The sequence below is a fragment of the Gouania willdenowi genome, chromosome 3 (genome assembly GCF_900634775.1).
Source record: "Gouania willdenowi chromosome 3, fGouWil2.1, whole genome shotgun sequence".
NCBI lineage: Eukaryota > Metazoa > Chordata > Actinopteri > Blenniiformes > Gobiesocidae > Gouania > Gouania willdenowi.
In genome coordinates, this window is record NC_041046.1 from 33,241,515 (window position 1) to 33,253,555 (window position 12,041).

The following is a 12,041-nucleotide window of genomic DNA, read 5'->3' on the forward strand; positions in this document are numbered from 1 at the left end:
AGATGTTGCAGGAGGTGAAGAAGGAAGTCATTGCACAACGTGATTTATTTTTAGGTTCACAAATTGTTATATCATGATTTTATTTGTCATTAATCATTAATAGCCTATGGAAAAAAATCAACTACTTCAATAGTTTTTTTTAAAGCTATAGGGAGCCATTGCACAACAGTCAAAGAGCCACATGAGGCTCCTGAGCCGCAGGTTGCAGACCCCTGAGTTAGACCACTGGCTCAATAATTTACATTGTGGAAATGTGGCATGACTTTGATCTCTTTATGACAGCTAAGAAATGAACTCCCTCTGTCAATGTTTAATAAACCAACTTTGACATGGCCCATTAGGGGGGATTGTTAGAGCTTCACACATCAGCTATTTTCTGTACCGGCTGTACTCTGCTGGCTTTTATTTAGGATGCAGTTTTTCTTCTTCCTCTGTAGCCCCTTTCCTTCTCTCCCTCTGTGATCCATATCATTGCTCCCTAGAGACGGAAGAAAGGTGACAAACAAACCAATTCATCATCACCAGGTTCTTCTGGCTAAACTGTTATCCAAGCTGAACTCTCTAAACTTTTCCCCGTGGCCTATTGTTTACGGCTGCTTTCCCTAAATTTACACCCACTGTTTGTTTTATGAAGAGTCCATGGAGAGTAAGAAAAGTAGATAGAGGCCTGATGTCAGCATATTTGCCTGTCCTGCATCCACACTGTGATGTATGGTTAAACAGAGCCTCGGCTTCAGCCCTCCTTCTTCATTTTTTACATGGTGCTATTGTTTTATATCCCCTATTAAGAAATATGGTGAGTTTTTTTTATTGCCAGGCCCTCTGCAGAAGGCTTATTGTAAATGATTGGAGGTTATTTAAAAAAAAAAAAAAACACCCACAAGGGGGTAATGTAGTTGGGTGATTGTAACTGGGGGTGACATGCAACAGAAATGTGCAATAGCTTCACACCTTAATAGCTCCAGAAGTAAACTGTAGCTTTATAAGCGTAAATCTACACTTCAAATCAAACATCCATAACTAGCAGCAGGTTTTTATTAGGATAAGTCAATGATGAATAAATCCTCCATTTTTTGGTGCTTTTTCCTGACTAAATGCACAGGAAGATCAATTTTAAAGCGTTGGTGTCCTGCCAGTGTTTAATTGGCAGTGAGATTAGTTTTTTAGTTTGGTATTTGCCTAAACTTTTAGTAAACAACACATTCACACTGACAAACTCAGCAGACAATTGTGTATATGTGTTCACTCTGTCTAATAAAAAAAAAAAAACAATTATTTTTTGCTGTACCACTGATATCAATTCCTTTTTAATCGAAAGAAGAATTGTCGGTGAGACAAATAGAATTATGTCCAATTTTTCTTCCTCTGAGTGACAAGATTCCATTATGCTCATGTTCACTCTGCCTGTAAATCCTATTACGACCTCACGCCTGCATGCATATATCTAAGACACCCTTTGAAACACGGGCGCTGCTAGGCCTGCGTGGTTAATTGTAGGAAAAGAAACATAATTTGAGACCAAATATATTAAGGATTTACATTCAAAACCAAAAAATCTAATTTTGTGTGCTTTGTGGCGAGCATTAACATTTTAGACCTACAGTACAATAATATAGAAAGAGGTGAAATAAGCATTTGAAAAAAATAATAATAATTCACTCATATTAAAGCTGATATTCAGAGTTTCTGAGTAACGTCTTGATGTCCCGCCTTAAACAGCTTCACTTCCTCCCCCTGCCTCTGCAATCTACCAGAAGCCACACCTCTACTTTTTACTGCACGCGCTTCACAGAACATAACACGGTTGCACTGGCTCGCATTGATATGGGTCTGTGGGTCAGGTAAGAGCCAAAAAATAATATTTCCATTTGTTGTTGTGACTCATGGCCTTGTTTCCGTGCACAGTTCCACATTCACTTTGATTGACAGACTCCGCTACAGGAAGTCGAAGCCTATTGGCTCGTTTCCATTTGTATAGGGGTCTATAGGACAAAGACGGGACTTACAGTATATACATTAATATATATGAATGACCACCGGCAGTAGACCATAGTAAAAGACTAAAATAACGATACATAACGATACATAAACATAGATTTCTCAGAAACTCCAGATTTGAGCTTTAAGTCAATCAAAGGCGTGATAACACCCAGCGAATGATTTCAATATATCCGCAAATGAAACAAAGTGGGCTTCACAAAGTGGACTGCTTGAAAAGAACCAGCTGGTGGAAATATTGGCAATAATAACTTAAGTTAGATTCTGATCAAACATTGAATATGCTTTAAATTAAGAAACTTCAGAAAGGACACAAGAACGATAGATACCAGAAATCTACTAAATTGCTGGAGTTGACCTTTCTGTGTAAAGTTAAAAATGGGTAGCGGATGAGTCGTATTTCTTGTGATTTTTATCTTTTTAAACTTTTTTCATTCCCTTTACTTCTCCTTATTGCCAGGCTGCCTTTTTAATAACATCTGTGCTTGATAAATGAATGACCTTATCCATCAGGGACTCTAGGCACTGATTCGAATCATTTCTTCATTGTGTCTTTCTTTTCATCATCCTTTTGTCCCTTCTTTCCTTCAAAGCACTGTCGCACCTCATGCCTCCCAAGAATCCAACCAGACATGCTCAGCTATCAGAAATGATCAATCACTGTAATTCTATTAGCCCCTGTTAGAAAAGCAGAAGCCAGTGACTTTTCAAAATATCTTTTTACATACAACAGAGATGGCACATCACCATTTTTGTCTCAGGTACAAAAAGCTGGATACATATGTATGCATCTATTCAAACCATTGATTTTTCCATGAATGCATTTGGTTGGATAATTGGTTTAAAGTTTAGCTCGCTTTATGTACAGGGCTGGGGTTTGGTGACAATGTGTGATGTCAAGATCCTTTGCAGTTTTGGGCAGTAGCAGCATTACAAGTAGCCTATCCTTCTGCTGATGGCCGCCCAAGACTGCAGTCGGGATGCAAGGGCGCAGCTGGAGGCGATGGCAAATGCAGAGATGTGTTGACCTTGTAAAACTCCAAGGTCCTACCTTAACAAGTTATCACAACAATCACAGGGTAAGCTGTCCTTTGGAGGCTAAATCATTACACTGTGTGTTTTCGTGTTTGTATGTGCAAGCGTGTGTTAAAGGAAAAATTAGAAAACAGGAGAAGCTGAAAAACGTTTTTTATCGTAAAAATATTAACAAACTCAATTTGGATGAATGGATAATTTGATATTTGTGTAGGTGGCAGTGAGAACCTCGTTTGCTTTTAGGAGTTTTTATTACATTTTTACAAGTATTATATTTGTACAGCAGTGTCCTTTATTGAATTGAAATCACTGGAAATTTCATTGTGCACACAAAATTGAAGGTAAAAACTGAGCGCGAGTGATGACATACGTTTACAGCACTTATCATAGACAGCGCAGCTTTTACTAATTACTGGAGGATGAGTTCACTCAAAATGTAGGCTTGTTCAATGAGTTAACCACTTTCATTTTGCAATTTCATTTGATTTCGCATGTCGCCTTGCTTGACGTTGCGTCATTGACATTGATTTTGAATGTAATCTCGTCGCTGTGTTAACTGTTAAAAGTTTGTAAATATTTAGTATTTGGAGGTTTTTGTGTTCTGAAAGTGTGGTGCTGAGTGGTTAAATTAGCTGTGATTTTGCACTGTCCGTGGTGCTGAAACATCTTTAAGGTTGATTCATCATACTTTTATTAAACGTGTAGGTTAATTGGTTGTTTGTGTTCACATGATATTATTGGCTGACTTAAGTAACAAAAGGCGTTTTAAAAAAATGTATTCCATGACATTTTTGTCTCTCTCTTACTGCCTGTGGTCCGGTACCTGATGATTTACAAACTAAGCACTGTATATAGCTAAACACAGACAGATATCAACACAAGCCTACTTTATTAACCCAAAAGGAAGAAGTTACTGTAGCCCCTAAACGTGAATCAAAACACAAAACAATGAGGTAGATAAAAGAATCAATTTCAACTAAAGACTGAATTATGAGGGCATTTATAACCGAAATTATCCAAAATCATCATGAGTAAATAAAAACAAACACACACAGAGTTATTTTTTTTGTGTCTTAACGTGAGTTTTAACAAGATGGTTTTGTTGAGAGACGAGTTTAATAACAATTCAACTGATCTATTGATCACTACATAGCAATGACTTAGAATTCAGTTTGTTTGATGTTTAACAAAAATAGCTTTAATGTTGTTAAGCTGCTTTGGTCTTTTTATTGTAGCTTAGCTTGCTACATTTCTCTGGTGGGTAGCTTCAGTGTAGTAAAGCTTTTCAATGTAAAATAGCTTGTAGCTTAGCTCACTACATTTACCAAGTGGCTTGCCCAATACTGTCATTTTGTAGATTAACAAAGCCTATAAAGAAGATCCACATGACATAATTTAGTTTCTCAAAGAGTAGGACACCTAACTATTCACAGAAAAAAAGGCTAACATGTGTTTGGGTGGTCCACCATTGCTGGTGATGCAGTGCTCATCCTTGCATACACACATGCTTGTTTGGCTTTATGGCTTGTGGCGTGCTTTCTGTTGTTGTAGTGTTGTAGACAGATGCAGGGGTTACTCTTTTCTAACAGGGTCAACATCTCCCCTGTGGTGCTTTAGTGACCAGTTTTGGGAACACACAGAGAGAGAGAGAGAAAAAATGGAGTTTGAAGCAGAGCTAGATAATATGTTATAAAGTGACCTTTTTGACATAGTTTTTTATTAATAAAAAACAAAATAAAAAAAAAAATTGTTGGAGAACATGTTTGTTTAAAGAGCATTGAGTAGTTCCTTTCATTGAGTGTGCTTTTTAGAAAAAATGAATTTGTAGAGAAATGGATGGACATTGTGTGCACGTCTCCTGCCAGTTGCTGTTGTTGGACCCTGACCTTTTGCTGACAGGGTAGGAGAAAAACCCATGCCCACCCCAGCTGTTATGACACACTGATGTCCACAGGCCTATTCTAGGACTATCTGGCCAGTTGGAAGCAGCAGGAGGGCAAGGCAAGGGACTCCAGATGTGTGAGTGCCCTGTAGCGATGCATCAACTGTGGCTCTGAATGACATGACCTACCCGTGGGGCAGGACTATGGTCTGGTACTGTACACTTGTGTGCACTGGTGGCTTTACATGGAGCTTACTGGTTTTAAAAGGGGCATTCACACAGGATTTATAAAATACACCTCAACCCTAGACTCTCAATCTCATTGTGAAGGAGAGTGAAATGCAGACTCAAAACAAAAGTTAGCTTATCATCTTTGATCTTTGAGGAGATTCTGAGTTTACTGTACCTTATGAACTACATCACGCTGGATGCCATTAGAGAAGAAAATTGCTTTTTAAGTGCTATCAGAGTATGCTGTTTAATCTGAGTAGATTTATGGAAGGCAATCACCAAAGTAAAAATTGTAGATGCCATTTGTCAAGCAGAGTGGAAATTACATCCATAATTTTCACAACCGGACACAGATGAGACCTTATAACCACATAAACCCCCCTCGAGGTCCATGAGCTAATTTTTAATGTTCTCTCTGTTAGTGTGTCCTGGAGGGCTGAGTGGCTGACTTGCTTTCCACATCTGCCCCAGGTCTTCTCATTACCCAGCCCTCCCTTCAATATGTCACCATGTGAGGGGAATTTGTTCATGAACATTAAGAAAAGCTGCCGTGATTAAAGCCACAAGAGAGCTCCCTCTTTTTGTTTTATCATCGAAGTGATAATATTTGGCCAATTCATTGAACCTACAAAAATGTGTTGGTTTGTATTGTTTCTGTCAGTGCCCCAAAACAGCTACTGAACAATACTTTCTTACATAAACATTTGAATTATTTTGTATTTATTCCAGTAGTATTGGGTGTAGCATAAGACATCTCTCCTCTCTGTTGCCTTTTATGCTCATTCATGCCTGAACCGCCATGCGTGAAGCTAACAGTTAACACCTGCCTGTCAAATATGCTAAATATATACACAGAACACTTACGGCTCACATTGCACGTGGCTAATATCAGCTCTGCCCAAATTACATATTTTTTGAGGCTAATAGAAGGCTGGAGTTATTTTCCATGTTAGACACATTCTTTATGCTGGACTGTGAATAACAAATACTTGGTCCAAGTCAGATGAAAACACTGAGCCCCCATCACGAGGACTGAAGCTATGCTCAAATGTTCATCCTTTGACTGTTGAACCTACATGTCAACCGGACATTGGTTGTCCTTCACCTACATTAAACAGCCATTTCTCTGTATCGTCATTGGTTCGTTATTTGAACAACTCTTTTCAAATCAATTCAGACTGATGTTATTATATGCTAGACTCAGTGACGTGCAGTCAGGGTTGGCAAGGTAGGCAGTGCCTACCCAAGGGTGAATTGATATTTTGATTATTTGTTTTAATTATAATATAATTATAATTTATTTATTTTTCCATTTCCGATTGCCTACAGTACCTATAAGTTTGAAAGTGTCAGCATATTGTGCCTTTCATATAATAAATAACTAAACATTGCTATTTTGTGGTATGGCAGAGACGTTGTACAGTCTCACACCGCTGTAAGGCAGGAGGAGGCCACACCCTCTACCAAAAGCACGTTGCTGCTCTGCCTCTGTTTCCATAGCGTGTTTTAATGTGTTTGTGCATTCACAGTCAGTTCCTCAAGATGACAACCATTTACCTAAGAAGCTCTATACGCTGCCTTTGGACATAACCGCTCTATGCTAAATGCTATACGTAAGTTCACAGTGTATTAGTGAATTGATACAACGTGGCTGCTGCTGCTACGTTCTCTAGTGAGTGGGCGGGATAACACTACAGGAAGGATGACAGCGCTAGAGATGATAAAGAAACTTTCTTTTGAGGAAAAACGACAGCTTTTAAAAGACGGAAGACAAACACCTGAGTTACCAGACCTTCAGCAAAGGAAAGGTCAGAACATTGTTCGTATTTTCCACAGTGAATGGTAGGATTGGCTTTGTGGATGCTCCTCACTGAGGCTGTTCTGAGTTGTTGTTGTTGTCATTTTCTCCGTGTTTCTGTGTTTCCAACACAAACAATGGATGCGCTGCCGTGTATATATATCTTGTTGGGAGAGTATGGAGGCTATATTAAATAATTGTTTATGTTTCTTTAATGGTGTTTTACGATGTTGATTTTGTTAGATGGCTAAATGCTTATTCATGTGGATCTTGTTGGGTTTTTCCTTTCTTATTATGATTTTTATCATTTGATAACGCATTTAGATGACTTTGTTGTAAATTGCGCTTCACAAATAAAGTTGAATTGAATTAACCACACTTGCCAGCAGAATCATATGGAATTGTCATTGGTGTTGACATTAGTGGTCTCTATTTGCTGCGCCCTGCCTACCCAACCCTAGTGCTCACAGCACATCACCATGTTTCACGTGTTCACACAAATGTAAAAGAGGTAAATATTTCAGCACTTTAGGACAAATTTATAATGCGGTGCACTAGCATTTAGGCTTCCGAACACATGCAGGTCCGCGGTCTAATTTTGTGCAGCCCCCAAAGTAAACGCTGTCATGGAAATCTTCAAGCATACACTATATGTCTGAGAAATAAAGACAAAAATGGACCAAAATATATTTTTCACAGTTTATTCCAGAGTTCTGGCATGAAGATGGTACAGATGCAGTGGTCCCTCGGGAAACAAAGAGAAAGAGTAAGAGTAACACAGTAACAGCACACATCTCGTATAGTAGAAACCAAGGAAGGCTGCTGTTGGCTAACCACATAAACAAAGGCAAAAGAATGAGACTGTCTGACACTGCCTGTGAGAACGAAACGGGTTTTGTGAACTTGTGTGTGGGAAACACAACAAGGTGAAACAAAACAAGGTAGTGTGCCTGTCTAGAAGGAAAAAATGGATGAAACAGAGCTCTGAGAAGCAAGGGAGGATGAATATATGTATTTATTATATAAAATGATTCCAAAAACACACGACAGAGAAATAGACAAAACAACAGCAAAAACGCACACAATTACTCAAAAAAAATACAAAATTACAAAATGTTGCAAAAAAAAGTATACAGAAATTTACTCCAAATGAATGATGACATGACGACCACAAATATACATGAAATCAACAGAAAAACATACAAAGTGACAACACAATGATTTGAAACACACAGAATGACAAGCATACAAAATGCCAACAAAAATGTACAAAACAACAACAAAAAACCTTTGTCGTTTACTGTATTGTTGCTCAGATTGGCCATTATTCTAAATGCTGAAATGAATCCCTGAACCCATCCCTGCTCTAAGGTATTGTGTATAATATAATGTATGTAGAGTCCCCACCTTTGATGATGGCCTGCAGTATTTGTGCTTCCACTCTGATAAAAAAAAGAAGAAAAACCTTGTCACACAAAAATTGATGTTTCAAGTAAAAACCTCCCTGAAAATACAGTTTAGATCACCACGGCAGATGAAATAGGCTGTAAAATGGACCATCCATCATATTGTCTAGCCAAAAAAAAAAAAAAAAAAAGACACGGAAAAACAGTTTAAGACACTTTTCATTAAACTTCTAAGGCACTGGCTATCCAGATCACAAGACTAAATAATGACCTCTGCACCGCAAGTGTTTTCCAATGAACAGGAGACAGAAGACATACTGTGCCTCATCCGCTCTATCTGCACAACACACACACACACTTCTTTTCTCAATCACTCTCGCTCTGGCTTCAGGAAATAAAATGCCATCTATTTTCTCTTAGCCTGTCTGACTGTTCTTTATATAAATCCCTGCTCTTTGGCCAAAGACATTGAATGATATAGCTTATTCTTGGAAATGCACAATTTTTGGAACAGAACATCCACAATAAGTGTCCTTGACTCAAAATCTATAAGAGATTGGTTCATTCAAGAATAATTTTAGGTGTCTGGTAAAGTCCCTCTGAAAAGACTTTCAGTTTGACACATACACCACATAATGGCTTCCGAAGCATCTGAGCTGCAGAATGCATTGATTAGCATCTGTGCTGATATGTAATTATGATGAAGCATCAGAGCATTTCCTACCATATGTAGAATCCTTTAAGCAAGCTGGGAAGGAATTGATTGCAGTTTTTAGTTCAGTGAATGGTTTAACCACCTGTCTTCTTTTCAAATCCGAGGTAACTTTGTGAATTCCATTCACCACACGGACATGTTTTTAAGTGCTTTGTTTCCATTACTTATTTCAACAAGAATACAATTATACATTTTTAATGTCATAAGCAATTTATGAACTTTTGAAAGGGATTGTTAACAGTAGTCAGATCAGTCAGTGCTTTGGATTTGCTGTGCAGTGCTTTGTTGCTCACTATCGATAACCAACTCTGTAATAATATGCATTTTGCTAAATCAATTATGCCTCTGTAGTCACATGTGCATATTGATGGATTCCAGAAGTTACGTCAGTAGTTCACGTTAGGGAGTTTTAGGCATGTTGTGGAAAGCAATTCAGCATCACAGCAAGGAAGCCGGGGGTGAAGCGTTCGTTTCCTCCAGACTGATGACCTTGGACCTTTGTAGCATCTAACTCGTTAAGCCGAAGTAGACGAAAGAAATAAATCTTAAATAAAGAGAGTTATTAAAAGCAACATTACTGTAGGTTCAAGAGACTGAAGGCCTGGGGAATGAAACTGATGTAAAACTGAGTACTAGTTGAGTGGGGGGACTGAGGCCCTCTCTGGTGTTGTGTTGGATGGACTGGCCTGCTGGGGCGTCATATCTGGAGACGTAAGTCCAGCATTATGTGGTTAAATAATCCACTAAAGCACTTAAATAATAAAATGAAGTGCTTATAACTTCAGTATTGGTCCTAGTAAAACAATATTTTACTGTATGTATTTATAAAACAGTATCTTTCTACATAATGTTTTTATAGTGGTAATTAGAGTAAGTACATTTTAGCCTGTTGTGCAATAGCACAGAAAATATTGAAAATGACCTCAGTTTCTTTCACTGCTCATTAATCCTTATATTAAACAGTAAAAAAATAAAATAAAAAGCAAAAGAGACTAACGGCTAAAAAAAAAAAACCCCAAATAATTCTTAATCTATTTACTTACATTTACTGTCTCTATTTCTCTGCCAGCAATGGTTGATCAGAAATATGCATAATAATCAAACTGCATCTTTAATATCTTCAATAGCACTCAATTTTCTAATTTCATTCTATTTGTTCCTCACTGCAAGGTCATAATTTCTATGGTACAAGAACTTGTGGTCGTCATGGAAAGTCATCAGCCTTTGATTGATCAAATGGAATACACTAATTATATAGTGAATAAATGAACCATGCAAGATGCAGAACATTTGCATTTATTAAAAAAAGATGGTGTGCTTTAGAGACCGTGTGCATGTGTGTGAGGGAATATGCATGATACTTTCGTGCAACCTCTTTGTCTTACCCGGATCCATTTCTGGTCCATTCGATTGTCAGTTTGATTTATGTGGCGCTACACTTGCATCTCCTTAGAATGTCAACCCTATGAAAAATATATGCAGCTGTTCATATAATGTGTGATGATATCAATCCACTGATGTATGCCTTCACTTCGATCTCCCTCAATAGGATGACTTCCATCCAACCCAAAGCAGCAGCCATTAGCCTGCCACAAGCCTTGCCTGGAATGCTAATAGGATTAGCATTAGCATTTTGTTCAGGTCCTCTACCTGTCTAGCATTAATGCTTTGATCTGCTCACAAAGAGAATAGATAGTAGTCCTGTAACAAGGTGCGAACACATGTCTTTGCTTCCTTTAGCAAGTTGAACAAGAAAGAAAGCCAGCAGGAAATGTGCGCGGTTAATATTAATTCATGTGAATTAGAACATCACGGTGATGCGGGTGCTTCTAAAAGATGAATAATCATCCAGTGGCAGTGGACTCAAGGACAATTATCTGCCTGGAGGACACCACACAGACAGGAAAGAAGGGCTGCAGCTACACGTGCCTCAGCTCTTTGTCTTCAAAACATGTATTAGCTTAACATTGCAATGAGGTGTGAGCAATCATGAGGTATGTCCATACAGTTTGGTGGTAAAGCACACACACCAACAAACAGTTAATTGACCACGTTTACATGGGTGTTTTGATTCCCTTTTAATTCAGAATAAAGTTTAAATCCTCTTTAAACTGATCTTGCAAATGTAATACAGATTTAAACTTAAATCCGAATTAGGTGGCTGGTGTAACCGTGGCCATTGTCACCAAAATGTATGGCATTAGCTTTCAGCTACCAGGCCCCTCACCTTTGGAACCAGGTCCCAGTCTCAGTACGGGAAGCTGCTACCCCCTCCACCTTTAAGGCTAAACTTAAGACCTACTTACACACTGTATACTGTATAATAGCATTAACTTCTAGAGTGGACATGGGCTCGTCCGTAAACGAATGTATTTATAGTCCTTGGAGTTGCTGTTAGATTACAAATAAACAAGAAGAGATTCAAAGTCTGACGTAGCTGGTTATGATTTACACTCCGTATAAACAGGACTGAATCACAACATGACCTAACCGCTAAAACGGACATGGGCTCATCTGTGAATGGTCGCATTTACAGACCTTGGAGTCGCTGTTAGCTTACCAATAAACGGGAAGAGATTTGTCATCTTTACACATAGTGTTGACTAGGCCACTGGGAGTGAGGACCAAGGCCAAGGCAGGCTGACTTGATAATACTGTATCATGTTGTTTTGCAGTCTGTGCCTTCTCCTCGCCCTTTTCTCTTGTTTCTGTTTCAGGTGCCGTGAAGCTGATGATGGCAGTTCCTGATCTGTGGTTCACGGCTCAACTAGTCTGAGACACTCTGATGTTCTATCTCTCTATCTTATTATGTTAGTCCTTCTGTTGACTAACCCCAACCGTCGAGGCAGATGTCTGCCACCTCTGAACCTGGTTCTGCTGGAGATTTCTTCCTGTTAAAAAGGAGTTGTTTCTTCCCACTGTCGCTAAATGCTTGTTCATGTGGATCTTGTTGGGTTTTTTCTTTCTTATTATTAA